Raw genomic sequence first — 17,289 nt, 5'->3', positions numbered from 1 at the left:
ATAATATTAGCCGAGCTTCCAGTATCGATTAGGATTCTCGCGACGTCGATGTTCTAAATCGTCAACTCGATGACAAGGAGGTCGTTGCGAGGTTTGGTCTGGTTGACCGTTGCTCTACCCTTAAAAGAGATGACGTCTGTACCTATCGAGTCTCGTATGTTCTTTCCAACGTCAATCGTCATATCTGATCGAGCGTGTTGTAGCTGAGAGTTAGATTGATCCGTACCCCCCTTCTTCTAACGCCAAACAGTGAGAACCGAAATTCGCACTGTCGATTTCCGTTTAGATTAGGAAAGTTAGGAAAACCCTAATTTCTCAGAGGTCTCGGATATCTGCTAAACCACACGCCAAGCAATCAAAACACGAAATAAAGACGAGAAAAATAAGAAATCGAAAAGAGAGCAAAATAGATCTTATTCTGAATCCGCGTTTGAGCGTTACAACAAGGTAAGAATCTGGGCTACGAGAACTGTCGGCGAGATTCCTAGTTCTAAAAACCCTAAGACTGTAAGACCTAATTGAGTCGCAGCTCGAATAACAAAAACGAAACGTTGCCTAAAATTGCTCTAAGTGCTCAGTTTTCTCTGAAAAAGTTCTCTCTTTGTGTCTCTCGCCTAGGACTCCTTATATACTCCCTCCAAGGTCGGTTTGAGCTTTTTCCTTCCTGCCCTTAAGCCGTCATAACTCGAAAATGGAGATATTCCATTTTTCCCGATTTTCATGATTATCCGCGGAAACTTAACATTTATCTGCGGAATCTTGACATTTATCATTTCTTGTTGACTAAGTAAAAACCGCCATAGTATCTATGGGCTTTTCCTTAAAAAATCGTATGTGGGTTTCTAATCGTGTTTTAGACATATTTGGTCCGTCTTTCAATTTGAAACGTTTATCACGATTTTTATCGATAAGAATGAACTTTCCGTGATTTTTATCGTAAAGTTTAAATGTTAACTCCAATCGATGGGAGTAAGAAATGATATGACTGCGGTACATAGAGCTAGCATTGAGGAACAGACAAGAATGCACGGATTTGGGTCGTACCCGTTGATCGATGTCCGAGACAGTTTGGTCGCTACGTAGCGACCGGGTCCGTGATGGATCGGTCGCTACGTAGCGACCAAACAAATGGCTTGGTCAGTCTCTACATAGCAACCGACTCGGTTCGGGTCAGTTGCTACGTAGCTCTATGTCTTTCACTGTCAATGATATCATTGTACTCATTGATGCATTGTCCGAGTCCTCTGGATCTCAGGGCAACAAGAGTATTCTTTACCAATTCTAGGTAATTATCTCCAGAGAGATTTAGGCAGAGTAATCTAAGGGTTCAAATCTCGACATCTGAATATTTAACGAGTAATTCAAGCACTCAGAATTTCTATGTAAGCAATAGAATAAATCAATGTATATGATTTCAATAAGGCTTTCCCCCAAATCATATAATCTATTTGCTATCAGGTATATATATATGATCAGTATATAATTCAATCACCACAAAATCAGTTTTCAAAGTTGGTTTTTAGATCAAGATAAATTTATATCATTTGTTCAAACTATAATGAACCGATTTCAAGGCCGGTTTAGATTTAGATAAATTTTGACAAACAACTATGTGATCAAATGATTTCAACTTAGTATTTATTTTAGCCTATGTCATAACTATTTAAATCAAGACTATATGTTATAATATTTTGATAAATACTACCTAGTCAAAGATATGCATTGAAAACAATCATAAAAGTTTTAAATTTTGATCAGTTACAATATAAAACATCAATGGTCAAAGATATGCATTGATTAGGATTTAAATTTTGATATCTTTGGGTTTGACTGAAAGATTATGGCTGAAAAGATTGTGGCCGGAAAAGGTCATGGCCGGAAAAAAAATGATGGTCGGATTTGGATTTAGGGGTTCAGCCGATTATTGCTTAGAGTTTAGGGGATTGATAAAAATCAAGCAAAAAGGATTTAGGGAATTGATATGTATAATGGCCATCAAGATACATATCCGGTTATAAAACAAACAAGGGGGTTTGAGATTTTGATGTGGATAAGGGCCGATTTGGATCGGTAAGCACATCGAATGGGATTAAGATTTTGATGGCCAGCTTATTCATCCGGCTATACAGCCGGTAATACGGCCAAACAAAGATTATGGGTTTCAATTCTTTAGTCAATCCGGATTTAAGGCCGGATCAAAATAGGAGAAAGGGGAACCGATTTTAAGGCTTGCTAGCTAAAAGGGGTTTATGATTTTCTCTAATATCTTTTATAATTTCAAATAGTTCTTAGAAACAAGATTCATATAGATCTTAGATTATTAATAAGTTTTATAAGTTTTTAAAGATTCTTAGATCTTTAGAGATTCAAATAATTTTAGAATCAAAATTCATATAGATCTTAAATTCAAGATTAATATTTGTGATAATTTTAGATCTATAGATTTTTATAAGTTTTATGATTCAAATAGATCTAATAATCAGGATTCAGATATGTGGTGTTCTTAGATTTTATGGATAGATTAGTTTACCTTTTAGAAAACACCAAATTGATCTGAATGGACCACCGTGAGAGAGAGCTGATCCGCGGATGAGCTGGTTGAGAGAGAGGTGGAGGAACTGGCCGGAAAACCGTGAGAGGGATAGACTTGGCCGGCGGAACAAGGCTGAGGGTCGGAAGAGATGGTCGGAAAAGAGATGATCGAAAAAGAGATGATCGCCGGCGGATGGGATTGCTCAGGTGGAGAGAGTCTCGTGCTGATAACGTATTAAAATTTGAGAGAAGATTTGTGAGAATGTGTTGTATATTTCTTATTGCTTACACCACTATATATAGTGGTTCATACAAGGTGGAGTCAAAGGGAGAATTGATTACAAAGATACTCTACATAATGACATGGTCAAACTCATAAAGACTAAGGTTGAATAGGTCTTCCATGTGGCTGGATGTAAACCTCTAATGGACTCTAATCTTGAACTTGTATGGTCTAGGTTATGGACCATCCACTTCATGATTCATAACAAAACTCATATTTTTGCTTCCATCGCAATTAAGGAAGAAAAAGAAGAAGAATACCTCCTCCTCTTCCACTAAAGTCTTAAGAATCACATCGATCTCACAAGTCAAGACTTCAGAGGAGATGAAAGGAAACCTAATAGAGAAACATGATTTAAGGTCAGCAATACATCTGTATAAGTACAAACAGTTCGAGAGAACTATTCTAAATATGGTTAATCAAACTTGGTTCAAAATAGTTCGCAGACATATTCTAGATCAAGTCAACAGCAAACTAGGTAAAATTCATCAGCAAAAGCAACGGAAGTTATATCTTAAAGAAAAAAAAGAAATGCACATACTTGAAGGCACGCTTGCTATCAGCATCTTCTGGAGATTCTTCAACAACAAAACGTAATAACTGTTCCACTTGGACACTTTCTCTCAAATTGCAGATGAGCATATATAAAATAAAAGCATAAAAGGCCAACATCCGAACCCTTTCTACTACTAAGAGAAACTAAAACTCCCATTGTATACCAGGGTGGTCCTGCAAGGAAAACATAAGGTACGGTGAAGTGATTCTATCTTTTTTTTTTTGTGTGCAATATCTGCTGGCTTGTGTATCCTCTTCAATCTTATCAGGAAGGATTCATATATATAGAGAGAGACATGTCATAGTACAAACAAGATATACAGATAACTACAAGGAGAGGACGCCTTAAAGAATTACAAATTAATGAGACGGCTGTTAAAAGCTCTGCATTCTTGGATAATGTCTTCCTCATCCAGGAGTTCTTCCAAAGTGAAGTCTCCTTGTCTAATATGGATTCGACCTGTCAATGGCAAGCAAAAGATAAAGAAGACAGTAGACCAAATGGACAAGAACTCCCCAATCATCGCAACAACAGTGTATCTGTCTGATTTATATATTCCCTAAACTACATCACGAGGACTATGAAGATTTTAACATCAAAGTCGAAGCATCTGAAAACCAAACATTGATACGAAATCTCAAACATTTCAGATACAAAAGAGACCGTCGATTCAGAACACGAAGAGTTCATCGGAGCGGAGAAACAACCTCAACCATAGAGTGATACTCACCGGGGAAGCAGCAGAGAGAGCAGTCAACTTCCAGAACATGGTGAACGAACGAAGCAGAACAGAGGATGGTGATGACGAAGAAGGATACGAGCTACGTTAGATCTCTACTCAGACCCAAACTCAATCACTAAATCTTAGGGCACTAGCCAGATGAAGTAGAAAAAACCCTAATTTGATTCTGGTGAAAAGGAAGGAGAGGCACAAATGAAAAAGGACGAGAAATCACGTAATTTAACAAGAAAGCCCAAAAAAAAAACTAATCTCGGCAAGGCATAATTAAAGAAGAAATTAACTAGAGTATAACCCGCGCTAAAGGAGGATATTTTTATTTTTAAATTTGACAAAAAAAATTAAAATTTTTATTTCAAACATTTTAGGCTTTTTTTATTAATATGTTTATACACAATTTTTCAATTTGGTATTTGTAAAATATTTACATGTGATTAAAGTAGGTTGCTTAATATATTATATTTAACAGTTCTATTTTATACATTATCAGATTTATTTTTTGGATTGAAATTTTAGCACATTAGATAAAATTTTGATTTTGTAAAATTTTGTTTGTGTTTATTTTTTGTGTTTTTACTAACAAAATAAATTACTACGATTTGAATTTGCTGTGTTAGTTTTAAACGATTTTAGATCTTGGGGTTTTTGCAAATATGACTCAAAACTTGAAATCAAACACAAAACTAACCATGTTTTTTTATGAGCTTTGACTTGTCTCTTTCACCCCCCAAAGTTCAGATTATTCACGAAAATATCACCTTTTTTTTTTTGAAAATGCATATTTTACTCTATCACCCTTATCTTCCTCAAGTAATCACAATATTGTCTTTGTCATCAATACACCAACCACCATGAACAACCAATTTGAAGCTCTTAATGCACCTAAAAATCGATTTACACTCTTTCTTTCTCAATTCTTATGAACTGAAAACAACATCTCTTTCACTTTCTCTCCATATCCATCCAAAAAAACGCAAGATTTTTATTCTAAAAATTTTATGGTTCATAGAATCATTGAAGCTTACGATTCTTGGTGGATCACTTTTGTTTGAGATTCTGGGTGTTTGGAGAAGACTTTTTTTTTATGACCCTGGTTTCCGGAGCCTCGAGAGGATCCGACTAGCGCCAATGACCGTACACCGGAGCTTAGCCGGGGAGCCCGCTGAGGCATCCTGGAGGGTTGGTGATCACCCCATGTAAATCCCACCAGTGGCCACACGTTAGCAGGCTTCTCCGTATTCGGCCCGAAGGTCCCTCAAGATAATCACCTCCCAGCGGTACTCGAACCCATGACTTCCCAGGTTGAGTTTAACCACTGGACTACTCCGCTTGGAGAAGACTTATGTGTGCTAAACAATTTATCTCACTGATTGAAACTATGAAATCAGTTTTTTCCCCAGATCTGTTCGTCCAGACGACTTACAGGGAAGTCTTCTGGTCAATACAGAGGTTAATTTTGCAATTGACTTTTAAATGTATTTTTATAGACGGCTTACATGGAAGTCGTCCATCTTTGTTTGATAAAAAAAAATTCGAGACGACTTCCTTGTAAGTCGTCTAGGGTAAATGGGTTAGTTTTGCATTTGACCGGATTGTGTCAGAAATTTGACTTTTCCTGGACGACTTAGTAGAAAATTAAAAAATCAATATTTTGTTATACCTAAACGACTTAAATGGAAATCGTCTCAGGTTAGTTTTGCAATTGAAAAATAAAACAAAAAATTATTTTTTTCAAGATGACTTACACGGAAGTCGTCCGTCCGACGACTTACATTGAAGTCGTCCATGATTTTATTCCGAGCTTCTGGTCAAACCTTGCTTATCTTGGACGACTTCCATGTAAGTCGTCAGACGGACGACTTCCGTGTAAGTCGTCAGACGGACGACTTCCGTGTAAGTCGTCAGACGGACGACTTCCGTGTAAGTCGTTTAGAAAAAAATAATTTTTTTTGTTTTATTTTTCAATTGCAAAACTAACCTGAGACGACTTATATGGAAGTCGTCTAGGTATAACAAATATTGATTTTTTAATTTTCTATTGGACGATTTACGTGTAAGTCATCCAGGAAAAGTCAAATTTCTGACAATCCGGTCAAATACAAAACTAACGTGTTTTCCCTAGACGACTTACATGTAAGTCGTCTCGAGTTTTTTTTTAACAAACAAAGATGGACGACTTCCGTGTAAGTCGTCTAGATTAAAAATCAATTGCAAAACTAACCTAAATGGACGACTTCCTAGAAGTCTGCCAGACGACCTACGTGGAAGTCGTATGCGTCAATGTTTAATAAACTTTCATTTTCTCTAAAACTATAAAGAATTTTTAACATTTTCTTGTTAATTCATGTCTATTAATCAATATTTTAGCTACTGAATAAAATTTATAACTTAATTCGTGATATTTATGAGGTCACCAACATTCATGTTTATTGAAGTTTCTAACTGATCCGAGAAGACTTCCACGGAAGTCTTCTATGCTAGTTGTTGAATAACTTGTATTTTTAAGAGTTTTAAGTAACTTCAAGAATGTAAAACTCATATTTTCAAAATATGTTTTCTGCCTTAATTTTACTAAATTGGACTAAGTTTTTCAACACAAACTTGTAAGAATTGTGATATGTTTTGACTAGTTACTATTGTTTGTTTCCATCTCTTAAGTATGCACCAGTGATTATTATTTCTATGAGTGGGTAAAATACTTGTTTCTTAAAATGTTGTATCAATGACTTAAGCATCATTATTGTTATATGCATCAATGATGTTTTTTTGCTATGAGTGAGTAGAATTGTTAAAATGATTCTTAATATGTTGTATCAATGACTTAAGTATCATTATTGTTATATGCATCAATGATGTTTTTTGCTAGAAGACTTCCTAGAAGACTTTCCAGAAGACTTCTAATGAAAATGTTATATCTTTGAACTTATGTAATGGTTTATCTTTTGTGAATTTGACTAAGTTTTCTTGAGAATTCTTCTCCTTTAGTTGTAATAAATTTGATTAATTTTTCCTGCTATTGTGTTTTGCTATTTAAGTTGTATCAATAACTTCAATTATATCAAGTAATTTTGGCAAGATAATATTGTGGAATATGAACATATTTACCAAATTTTTTATTAATATCTATTCAAATTTATAAAAACAAAATCTCAACTAAAGGAGTACACATGCAAATCACAAAACAGACCAGAATCAAAACTATTATAGATCATTCCTCTACAAAGACAAGATTGGACTCCACTTGTTATGGAAGAAGACTCCGCCAGAAGACTTCTAGGAAGTCTTCTAGCGCATTATATTTTAGAAGACTTCCGAGAAGACTTCCCATAAATCTTCCAAAGTCTGCTATAGATCTGAAAAACTTGCATATCAAAAAATGTTCAAATGACTTAAAAACAGAGAAAATGAGTGGAAGATTATACAGATCTACTTTTATAGAACACACAAAGTACATATCCAAGTGGAAGATTAGAACCATCTGGTTAAAAACATGAAACAAAAAGATAGATTAATGAGAAAGACATGAGACAAAAATGAAAAATTCATATAAAGTTTGGTGTTTTCAAGTCAAAGAGATTAGAATGGGTTTGGAGAGTTTTAGTTTGGGAAAAAGGTAAGAATTTTATGCAACATAAAGTTACTAAATGAAGAAAAATCAGACATAAAAACTTACCAAAACGCTCAGATCTGTTATGAAAGGGAGACATGTGAGAAGACTCCATCAGAAGACTTCCAGGTAAGTCGTCCTGGAAGTCTTCTAGCGCATTATATTTTAGACGACTAACAGGTAAGTCTTCCCAGAAGTCTTCCAGATCTGAAAAACCTGCATATCCAAAAACGTTCAAATTGTTAAAGAAGTATATAGAACTCTAAGGACCTCTATGTAAATACTCATTAGTGTTAATACCCTACTTGTATCTTGTATAAATATCTTCCGTATACTTGATAATAAAGTTATTCAGCCTATTATCTATATGGTATCAGAGCCAATGAGTTCTTGAAACCCGAGCGAATGAGGAATGTCTTGAGTTCTGAGTACCAGGCGCGAGGAGCCTGTTTCAAGCCATATAGTGCATTCCGAAGTTTGTAGACATGGTGAGGTCGATCCAAATCTGTGAAACCTGGTGGCTGTGACATGAACACTTCTTCTTGAAGATGACCTTATAGGAAGGCAGTATTGACATCAATTTGTCTTACTGGCCAGTCATGATTCACCGCAAGACCAAGAACAATCCGAATGGTATTAGACTTTATAACTGGACTGAAGGTGTCGCCATAGTCAATACCTTGTTGCTGATGATACCCTTTGGCGACAATCTGAGCTTTATATTTGTCTATGCTTCCATCAGGATTGTATTTTATTGTAAACACCCAGCGACAAACCACAACATTCATATGTTGAGAAGCTTCTACCAAATCTGAAGTTCTGTTCTCATTTGTTGAGAGGAATTCGCGTGACATAGCGTCTCTCCAGTATTTATGCTTCATTGCTTGCTGCCAAGTCGACAGTATCCAGTGTGGATCACACTCAAGTGTAACATTGAAATTATATTTGGCCACCGACTTCACTATATTATTTCTGGAGCGAGTGGTCATAGAGTGTCTGCTTTCTGTTACCACTGCTTGAGTTTCAGACGCTACAGCTGCAGTTCCTTGATTGGAGGTTTCTGCAGGTGCGTGAGATGAAGATGCCTGAGCCGGTTGATGAGTTGTCATCTCAACTGCTGCAGGTTGAAAATTTTGCACATTCGCTTGTTCTGTAGGAGCAGTGGTGACTGACGGTGGTTGCTGCATCACAGGCGAAGAACCAGGACACAGAGGTTGATTGCTAGCAGCCATTGGAGACGATTATATGAGCGACGGTGTACACGGGATGATGGTAACAGGGGTGCTATCGTAGATAGGTGTGGGATCAGGTGGGTTTGGCACGGTTTGTTTGGTCATGGTGGGAAAAGGGAATTGGGTTTCATTGAACCTTACATGGCGAGAGACATAAATTCGACCAGTAAGAGGATCAAGGCATTGATATGCACTTTAAGTAAGAGAGTAGCCAATAAAGACACAAGGAAGGGATCTGTTTTCGAGTTTATTTGGAGCATAAGGCTGGAGCCAAGGAAAACATAAGCAACCAAACGTTCGCAATTTCTTATAGTTTGGTGTGGAGTTAAAAAGCTTTTGAAAAGGAGAAGTGCTTGAGAGCACGGGTGTGGGTAATCTAGTGATGAGAAACACGGCTGTAGCAAACGCAAATGGCCAATATGATAAAGGAATTTTGGCTGAGGATAGAAGGAATAAACCTACTGTGACAACATCGGTGCTACATACCTTTGTGCAAACCCGGTTTTTCATTCTCGGATGAAACTTATAGCCATCGACTATCATTTTGTACGAGGTCAGATACAACATGGTCTCTTGCGTGTCACACACGTTTCCACTCATGACCAGCTTGCGGATGGGTTAGCCAAACCACTCTCACGAAGACCTTTTCAGAGTTCATGAATCAAGATTGGTGTTGCTCCCTCACCACCATCTTGAGGAGGCGTGTTAAGGAAGTATATAGAACTCTAAGGACCTCTATGTAAATACTCATTAGTGTTAATACCCTACTCGTATCTTGTATAAATACCTTCCGTGTAATTGATAATAAAGTTATTCAGCCTATTATCTATACAAATGGCTTAAAACAGAGAAAATGAGTGGAATATTAGATAAATCTACCTTTATAGAACGTACAAAAATACATAAAATTAATAGATCTACCTTTAAATGAATGGAAGATGAGAACCATGTGATGAAAAACCTGCAAAACAAGATAAACTAGTGAGAAAGACATGAGACAAAAACAATAAATTGATATAAAGTTTGGTGTTTATAAGTTCAAAGAGATTAGAGAAAGGTTGGAGAGTTTTAGAACGAGGAACATACCATTTTTGCTACAGCCATTTGAGAGGAGGAGAAAGAATGTGTAAATTTTTCTTTATATGTGGAGACAAAAATTCCAATAAGGTTAAATATTTTCGTTTAGAAAACTTTCAAGTAAGTCATATAATAGAAGACTTACTAGACGACTTACTTGTAAGTCGCCCAGAAGACTTCAACATTTTTAGCAAAAAAATAAAATATTTTTAGCGGGAGTTAGAAGACTTTCAGAGAAGTCTTATAATCGCCAGACGACTTACCTGTTAGTCGTCTAGACCCTAAATGCAACCCCTAAACTAAATTAACTAACTAAACACTGCATATAAAAAGTGTTTACTATACACAAAAATAATCACACGTAGGTAAAAATTTAATTTTTCAAAAAAAACATTTAACCTTTCCAAAATCTAACCCTAAGAATACATACAATACTACAACATATGTTGTAAAATCCTAGACCAAAGAATATCATGATTCACTACTTTCACTCATCTATGTTGAAAATAATTCAATTTTATTATATCTTAATTTATATCACTTAAAACTGTTTATAATTACATGATTTTAATTTTTCGCTTATCAAAATATTTTTTACAAAATTTATAAATTATTTTTAAGATCCACTATACCAGACGACTTCTGTGGACGTCGTTCAGAAGACTTAACAAAATCTCAGAAGACTCGGAAGACTTAGCATGGCTATATTCGTAAAAATGAGTTCTGTTTTTTTTGTTTGGTCACAATGGGCTGGCTGTAATTTCACAAGGCTTTTAGGTTATTTTTGCATTTAATTCAAGTTTTAGTATAATTTTCCAATCAAAGTCAAGTTTTGAGTCATATTTGGCAAATACCCCTTAGATCTTTGAGGAATCTTATTATTTTAAGAAGTTGTATGAAAACAAACGTTTCTGTATGTAGAAGATTGGTTTTTAAAATGTTGTAATTTAGTATTGAAAGTGTGTATATTAATAGCGTGGATTTTAGGTGTTAATAAAATATTGTGTTTGAAAAAATTAGTTATACTCAAATATTAATGTGTATATAAATCAATTGGATTTTTTAATATATTCAATTTTTATATATGTTTAGATTAGAAATAAATTTTAGGTTTTAATAAATATGACTTAGTGTATGTAAATATATTTATAGGATATTAACCTATTAATCACTCTCACCGATAATTACAGATAATTATTATATATATAGTATCTTAATAAAATTCCGAAAATATTTCTAGATTTTAATGAATTAATATATAATAATTGATATCTTAATAAATTTGAGAAAATATAGGTTGGTTAAATGAATATTAAAACAATAAATAATTTGTTACAATTTCAAATTGTTGAACTTGAATTTTGTTTTTATATTTGAAACTTAATTAGTAAATAAATTAGGAATATTTAAAATATATATTTAATTAAAATTGATTTAAATATATTATAATATTTTGGTTCAGAAACCTATATATATTATATACTTTGTCTGACATATGCATGATGTATTATCAGATTATAAATTTTTATTATAACATATGAAAACTTTTTCTTAACATATGAAAACTTGATTCTTATTTATACAAATCTGACCTAGTATAGATACACGACAACAAAATTATACATTAATGGAATACGTAAATATGTGCTTACTCATGTTTTTTTTTTCTTGACGTCAAATGGTCATTCTATTATTCAAACTTGAGGTGGTCTGGGTAACCAGACCGAAATAAAACAACCAATAAAAAGTAACTCTCTATGGAATGATCTAGCAGTTTTAGCTAAAATATCCAAAGCTGATTACTCATGTTCATAAAACAATTATATGCATACACATAAAAGAAGTCGTGGATATCATGCATTGTCAATGAAAATACACTATATGCATAGTTAATTAATGGCCCACCAGAGTATGTGATTACTTATCACTGTGCAAATCGTTTTACATTAATCCTGAGCAATATTTGGTATTGTAGATATAATAGAAAGTGGGTTAGACAACAGAGAAGGAATCTTAGCCTCTGAGCGGCGCCTCTCCTCTGCGACATAAAGAGCGGAGCAGGTAGTCTTCTCCCGATCTCCCTCCTCGGTGGGCAGTATTTCTCACCGCCACCGGGGATGGATTCGCCTAGTCGTCTTCTAGCTTTGGTCTTGTCTTTTGTTTCTGTCATGGGTCGTGATGTGCAGATTTGAATGTTACTGTGACTCCCTATCACCACAACGCGACCTAGCTTCACGTTTTGGATAAGTCTTCTCCTTTCTCCCTTGCGGTTTATCGAGAATTGGTTGAGGTTTTAGTGAGGATTCGATGGTTATGGTAGGCTACCTATGGTAGCTAGGGTTTGGATTGTTAAATTTGTTGCGCCTTATCGTTGTTTCCTCCGATCTGGTTTCCTTGCTTGTGGGGTGTATCTCGTTTTGATGGTAGTTCAGGTTCAGTTTTCGTCCGGAGAGTTGGGTTCTGTGGTGAGTCTGGCGCCATATGTCAGATTGAGGATCTGTTGACGGTGCAGTGTCGCTGCTGGGAGCAGGACAGGTTGCAGTATGTTCACGGTTCAACCTTAGTTTTGAGAGGAATGTATATCGGAGCGATTGATTCATTGTCGGTCGATTGGCGTGTCTTGATCGTGTTTGTCATGGATTTGGAGTGGTTATTATCCAGTTACCGGCTGTGTGAATAAGACGTTCCCCAGAAAACTTTATAGGCTTCGCCGTGGGGTGATGGTGCGTATGAGGCGCGTGGAGAGCACACTCAAGGTCCAATGGAGAGACTTAGTTGGGATTGAAGGGTGTTTACAGCGACGGTTAAGGATTCTAACCTCTCTCGATTCAGTTTATATGTTTGGTGATGTTCGTGTGCATCTAGTCTATCTCGCTGCTCCTCTCATATTGTGTTAATGGTTGATGAGTTCTATTTCGGTAAACTCGTTTTTGAGCGCACGGTGGAGCACTCCTCTCCTGAATTTCTGTTTTACTCATCTGCCTCTCGACTTCGTGTCTTTGTTAGTTTTTAATGGGTTTGTGTTGTATCCATCTTTTGGCTCCGGGTGGTACATGTTACCTCGCCGGTTTATGGCTCTGGAAGGAATGTATTCCTTGCCGGCTCTGGTTTGTAAGAATTGTTGTTTTTATGTTTAATATAATCTACAGATGACAAAAAAAAAAAGAAAGTGGGTTAGACGAATCACAAATGTCAAAGTATGGAAACGGTTTAGTCTTAGAATTATTAATCAGTTTTTATTAAGAAAATACATTGAATTATCAATCAGTTTGAATTATTTACTAGATTTTGGATCCACGCGCCCGCGCGGATGTATATTATAAAGTATTATATGTTTCATATTTATTTTACACTTTTATATTTTTTTGAGTTTTGAGATTTATGTATTTTGTTCAGCTTGTTAAGTTTCCAATTATAAAGTACGATGCTGTAAAACTTTTCATTTTATTAGGTAATGTAAACAGTAAAGTGTTGAAAAATTTGACTATTAAGATAATAATATAGTGGGTGTTTTATTAAATTTTACTAAAACATGGTGATTTTAAGTAATTTGAAAGTTATAATTAAATATTTTTTAAACAGTAATAATAAAAACTATTTGAAAAGTACACAAAAAAAAAATATATATATATATACATATATATAGTTCTGGTAGTTAAATTTTGGAAGCCCAACGTAACTTAGTTGACTATTTGGGTCACTTTGTCATAATATTAAAATTTGTTCGTCATATTTAAAAAAGAAAACGTGGACCATATGTAAAATATAGAAGCCCATTCTGTTTTTTTTCCGAGTATATATATTCATGGAAATACATGAGTTGACAAATCGATCTGCTAAATCATTTTATTCCCAAATTTATGAGTTTGTTTGAAAGCTAACGTAATAAGAGGAATATATGTTTTTAATGATTTGATTTAGGCGTGCTTTGCAAGATTAAAATCAAAAAAGAATCTTGTGCTAGTAATGTGAATGGTTAGGATGATTCACTATAATATAGGAATTAATTGTGGGAGGTCACTTATTTTAGGAAATTCATAAATATTCAAATTATGATTTCTAACCAAATAGATGCTATTGGTTTACTCGTGGTTTGATGGTTTTGCGGTGAAAGAATCATATTGTTAAGCTTTATTAACCACAGCTCCATATTTTATTTGATGGTTTTGATTCTACGGACAAATGATAACGGGAAGTACATCATGGAAATTCGAGGCAGACGTAGAGGAAGGAAAGCAATATCACATTTGTAAACAATGTTTGGTTTAGTGATGGTTTAATAATTAGAGAATAGAGAGGGTTAACCCATGTGAATTAAAACTCGCGTTGGTTTATTAATTAAGAGAATAGTAAGTGTTGGTACAATTAAAATCAAAACTCTGTGTTTTAAAAGCAATGGTATAATGATGTAATATTTGTGGAAAACTCAGGGCTATTTCTAAAACGTACTCCTGTTTTAATAGATTAGATAATGCTTCAGATATTATTAAATCTCTTGTTGGACCATTTAAAATTTAAGTTACAACCTTTGTATAGTAGATGAAAAATAGAACTCTAAATTAATAGATTAGATACCCTACTATATATATATATATATCCTACTATATATTAATTGAAAAATCACTAAAGTGACTTATGTTTAGGAATCATTCATAGGTAAAATTAGGGGTGGACACTCGGATCGGGTATTTCGGATGTTCGGATATTTTGGTATAGAAGTATAAAATCTGTTCGGATATTTCTACACTTTGGATCGGGTTCGGGTATTTTTAGTTTGGATTCGGATATTTCGGATATAACCGAAAAAACAAAGTATTTGATAAAAAAAATTGAATTACGGATACAATTTTTTTAAACCATGTAATTCTTGCGAAAAAAAAAACTCTTCCTTTTCTTGCTTCAGTTACGTAACACAATCGGGAGTAACAAGGAAAGCTCCATGGATGGAAACTACCCCTTCGTTTGAAGAACGACAAGATGGTTCGAGGTGGCTCTGGTAGTTACAATGACGTTTATGGTAGTTATCGTTAATGAAGGAAACATATAATGTCTTCAAGAAACTTTACATGGATCGTGAGAAGAACAATATTTTAGGAAATAAGATCTTTTAGGGAGAGAATGATGAGAGATAGGAGATGCATATGGTGCCTTAATCTCGCATGTTTAAAAAGGAGATACATATATATGTGCACACGTTTAGGCTAGGAAAAATGATTTGGTGTTGATTTTATATAATATTAATTAAACCAAAATCGGTTAAGAGAAATCAGTCATAACATATTGGATGAAAGATGTAGATTTGAATTAAAGTATACATATGTTCGGATGACTTCGGGTATTACTTCGGGTTTTGGATATATCTGATCGGGTTCGGGTATCCAAACTTGTTCAATACAAAACCCGTTCGGGTAATTTGCTACTTTGGTTCGGATTCGGGTTTTTGGTTCGGGTTCATGTATCGGATAAAATGCCCAACCCTAGGTAAAATTTAGAATTAATTCTCTTAATTTGATTGGTTGTTGATATTTAATTAAAGTTTTGAAAAAGAAACTAGTCCTAGAACTACCTAATCTAATATATATTATCATACAAACAATTAAACATTTTAAAGATAGAAGAATTAGCATAATTTGTTTATAGAAAATATTAAATATCATAGATTACATTATAGAAATTTAAAATATACAAATAAATACACATGGTATGATAGAAATAATTATAAACGATTTTAACATATTTGTATTAATAGTGGATACAATAATTTATAGATTAAAGAAAACTAATTAACATAAACCTAATAATATTTTTTATACCCGCTATATATATTTTTTTCCAAAATGTGTCCATTGAATGCAAAGCAGTCAAATATACAATTTTAAAAAAAAATTAGTCATTTTTCAGTGACAAATGTTGATTGTATAGTTGAGTTATTACTTTTAGAAATGATTAAAGTATTTGTATATTTAAAAACAGAAAATATATGGTAAGTATTTTAAAATAATATTAATAAACGAAAATATTTATTATGATATAAAATTGAAAAATTGGAACATTATACTAATACGAGACTAAAGTTAATATACTCTATTAATATAATTCTTATAGTTTTGCTTATAATAAAATTATATGGTAAATTCTTTAAAATAATATTAATCAGTGAAAATGTTTATTATAATATAAATTGAAAAATAGAAAAAATATATTAATACGGGACTAGAGTTAATACTCTATTGATATAGTTTTGATTATAATAAAACTGAAATGCTTATTTGTAATAGAAAAAAAAGTAAGGATACATATGTAAAACATCAGTGAAGAATAATAAAACTTGTTTGTTGTATTTTTGGGTGAATTTTTTGTTATTTTATACTTTTACGTACTTAACTTTTATATATTTGCCGAAATACATGTGTTTTACGTATTAGTATAACCATCTCTACCACTCGCCCTATTCCTCCACAAGCTTCCTTTAACTCCATTTCTTTACCCATAACACTTCTAAGTCTCCTCTTCTTTATTCCTCAACTCAACAAAGATTTCATTAACGGGTTTTAAAAGCTTAATTGTCGTAAAAAAATACACTTCCAAAAGTTTAATCTTCAACTAGAAAAAGAGATCGACTCATTCGATGGGGCTTGCAAGTAAGCTCGATGTGTCTCCTCTGCAATGCAGCAGATGAATCGCGAGATCACCTCTTCCAAGACTGCTCCTTTAGTTTTGACGTTTGGTCTCTACTAGCTGGAAGGCTCCGATTTCAACCACTGAGAAGCTGGGAAGGAACTCTCACTCAAATGATAAACCTCCCCAGAGGCAAGCCACTCACTCTCCTCTCCCTCTTAGCTTGGCAAGCTATGATCTATTGGCGAATGAACGAAACGCTAGGCTACACTCCAATACGTTTCGCTCAGTGGACCTGATTTACAACATCATCTACCGTCAGCTTAAGAACAAGATTCAGAGCTACAGACCTTCAAACCCTTCGCTTTCTACTCAGATGATGCAGCTCTGGATCTGATCAGCATGTCACCCACCGATCACCTCCTCTCCACCACTTCCTTTACAAAACTGGACCTTAAAGGTATGTGGGCTTTCAACTTGGGTAACTAGGTCATGATTCAACTAAGGTTATTTTACTATGGGGTTAAATACTGGGCTTGGCCCGTCTAACTAGCCAGGGGGTTTGTAAAAACATTTTATTCTCACGCCTTAAATATGAAAGCTTTTATGGTCAAAAAAAAAAAAACCCGAAAAAGAGAGTAACAA

The 17,289-nt window shown here is 34.3% G+C and overlaps 1 long non-coding RNA gene across 2 annotated transcripts; it reads right to left on the bottom strand.

Moving 5' to 3' along the window:
- Window positions 1-596: 596 nt before the first annotated feature.
- Window positions 597-4,356, bottom strand: LOC106348202. Of its 2 annotated transcripts, XR_007318471.1 has the most exons (4): window positions 4,102-4,356; window positions 3,357-3,830; window positions 3,076-3,151; window positions 597-2,756 (listed from the first exon to the last, which is right to left on the bottom strand). It is a non-coding gene; the product is annotated as an uncharacterized LOC106348202 (long non-coding RNA). The 2 variants fall into 2 exon arrangements; XR_007318470.1 differs by lacking the exon at window positions 597-2,756 and having other exon boundaries at window positions 3,038-3,151; window positions 4,102-4,353.
- Between the last annotated feature and the right edge of the window lie 12,933 nt (window positions 4,357-17,289).

This window comes from Brassica napus, chromosome C1 (assembly GCF_020379485.1).
Source record: "Brassica napus cultivar Da-Ae chromosome C1, Da-Ae, whole genome shotgun sequence".
In the NCBI taxonomy this organism is placed as follows: Eukaryota; Viridiplantae; Streptophyta; class Magnoliopsida; order Brassicales; family Brassicaceae; genus Brassica; species Brassica napus.
The sequence above is the reverse complement of the archived record's forward strand: the minus strand, read 5'-3'. Positions and strand labels throughout refer to the sequence as shown.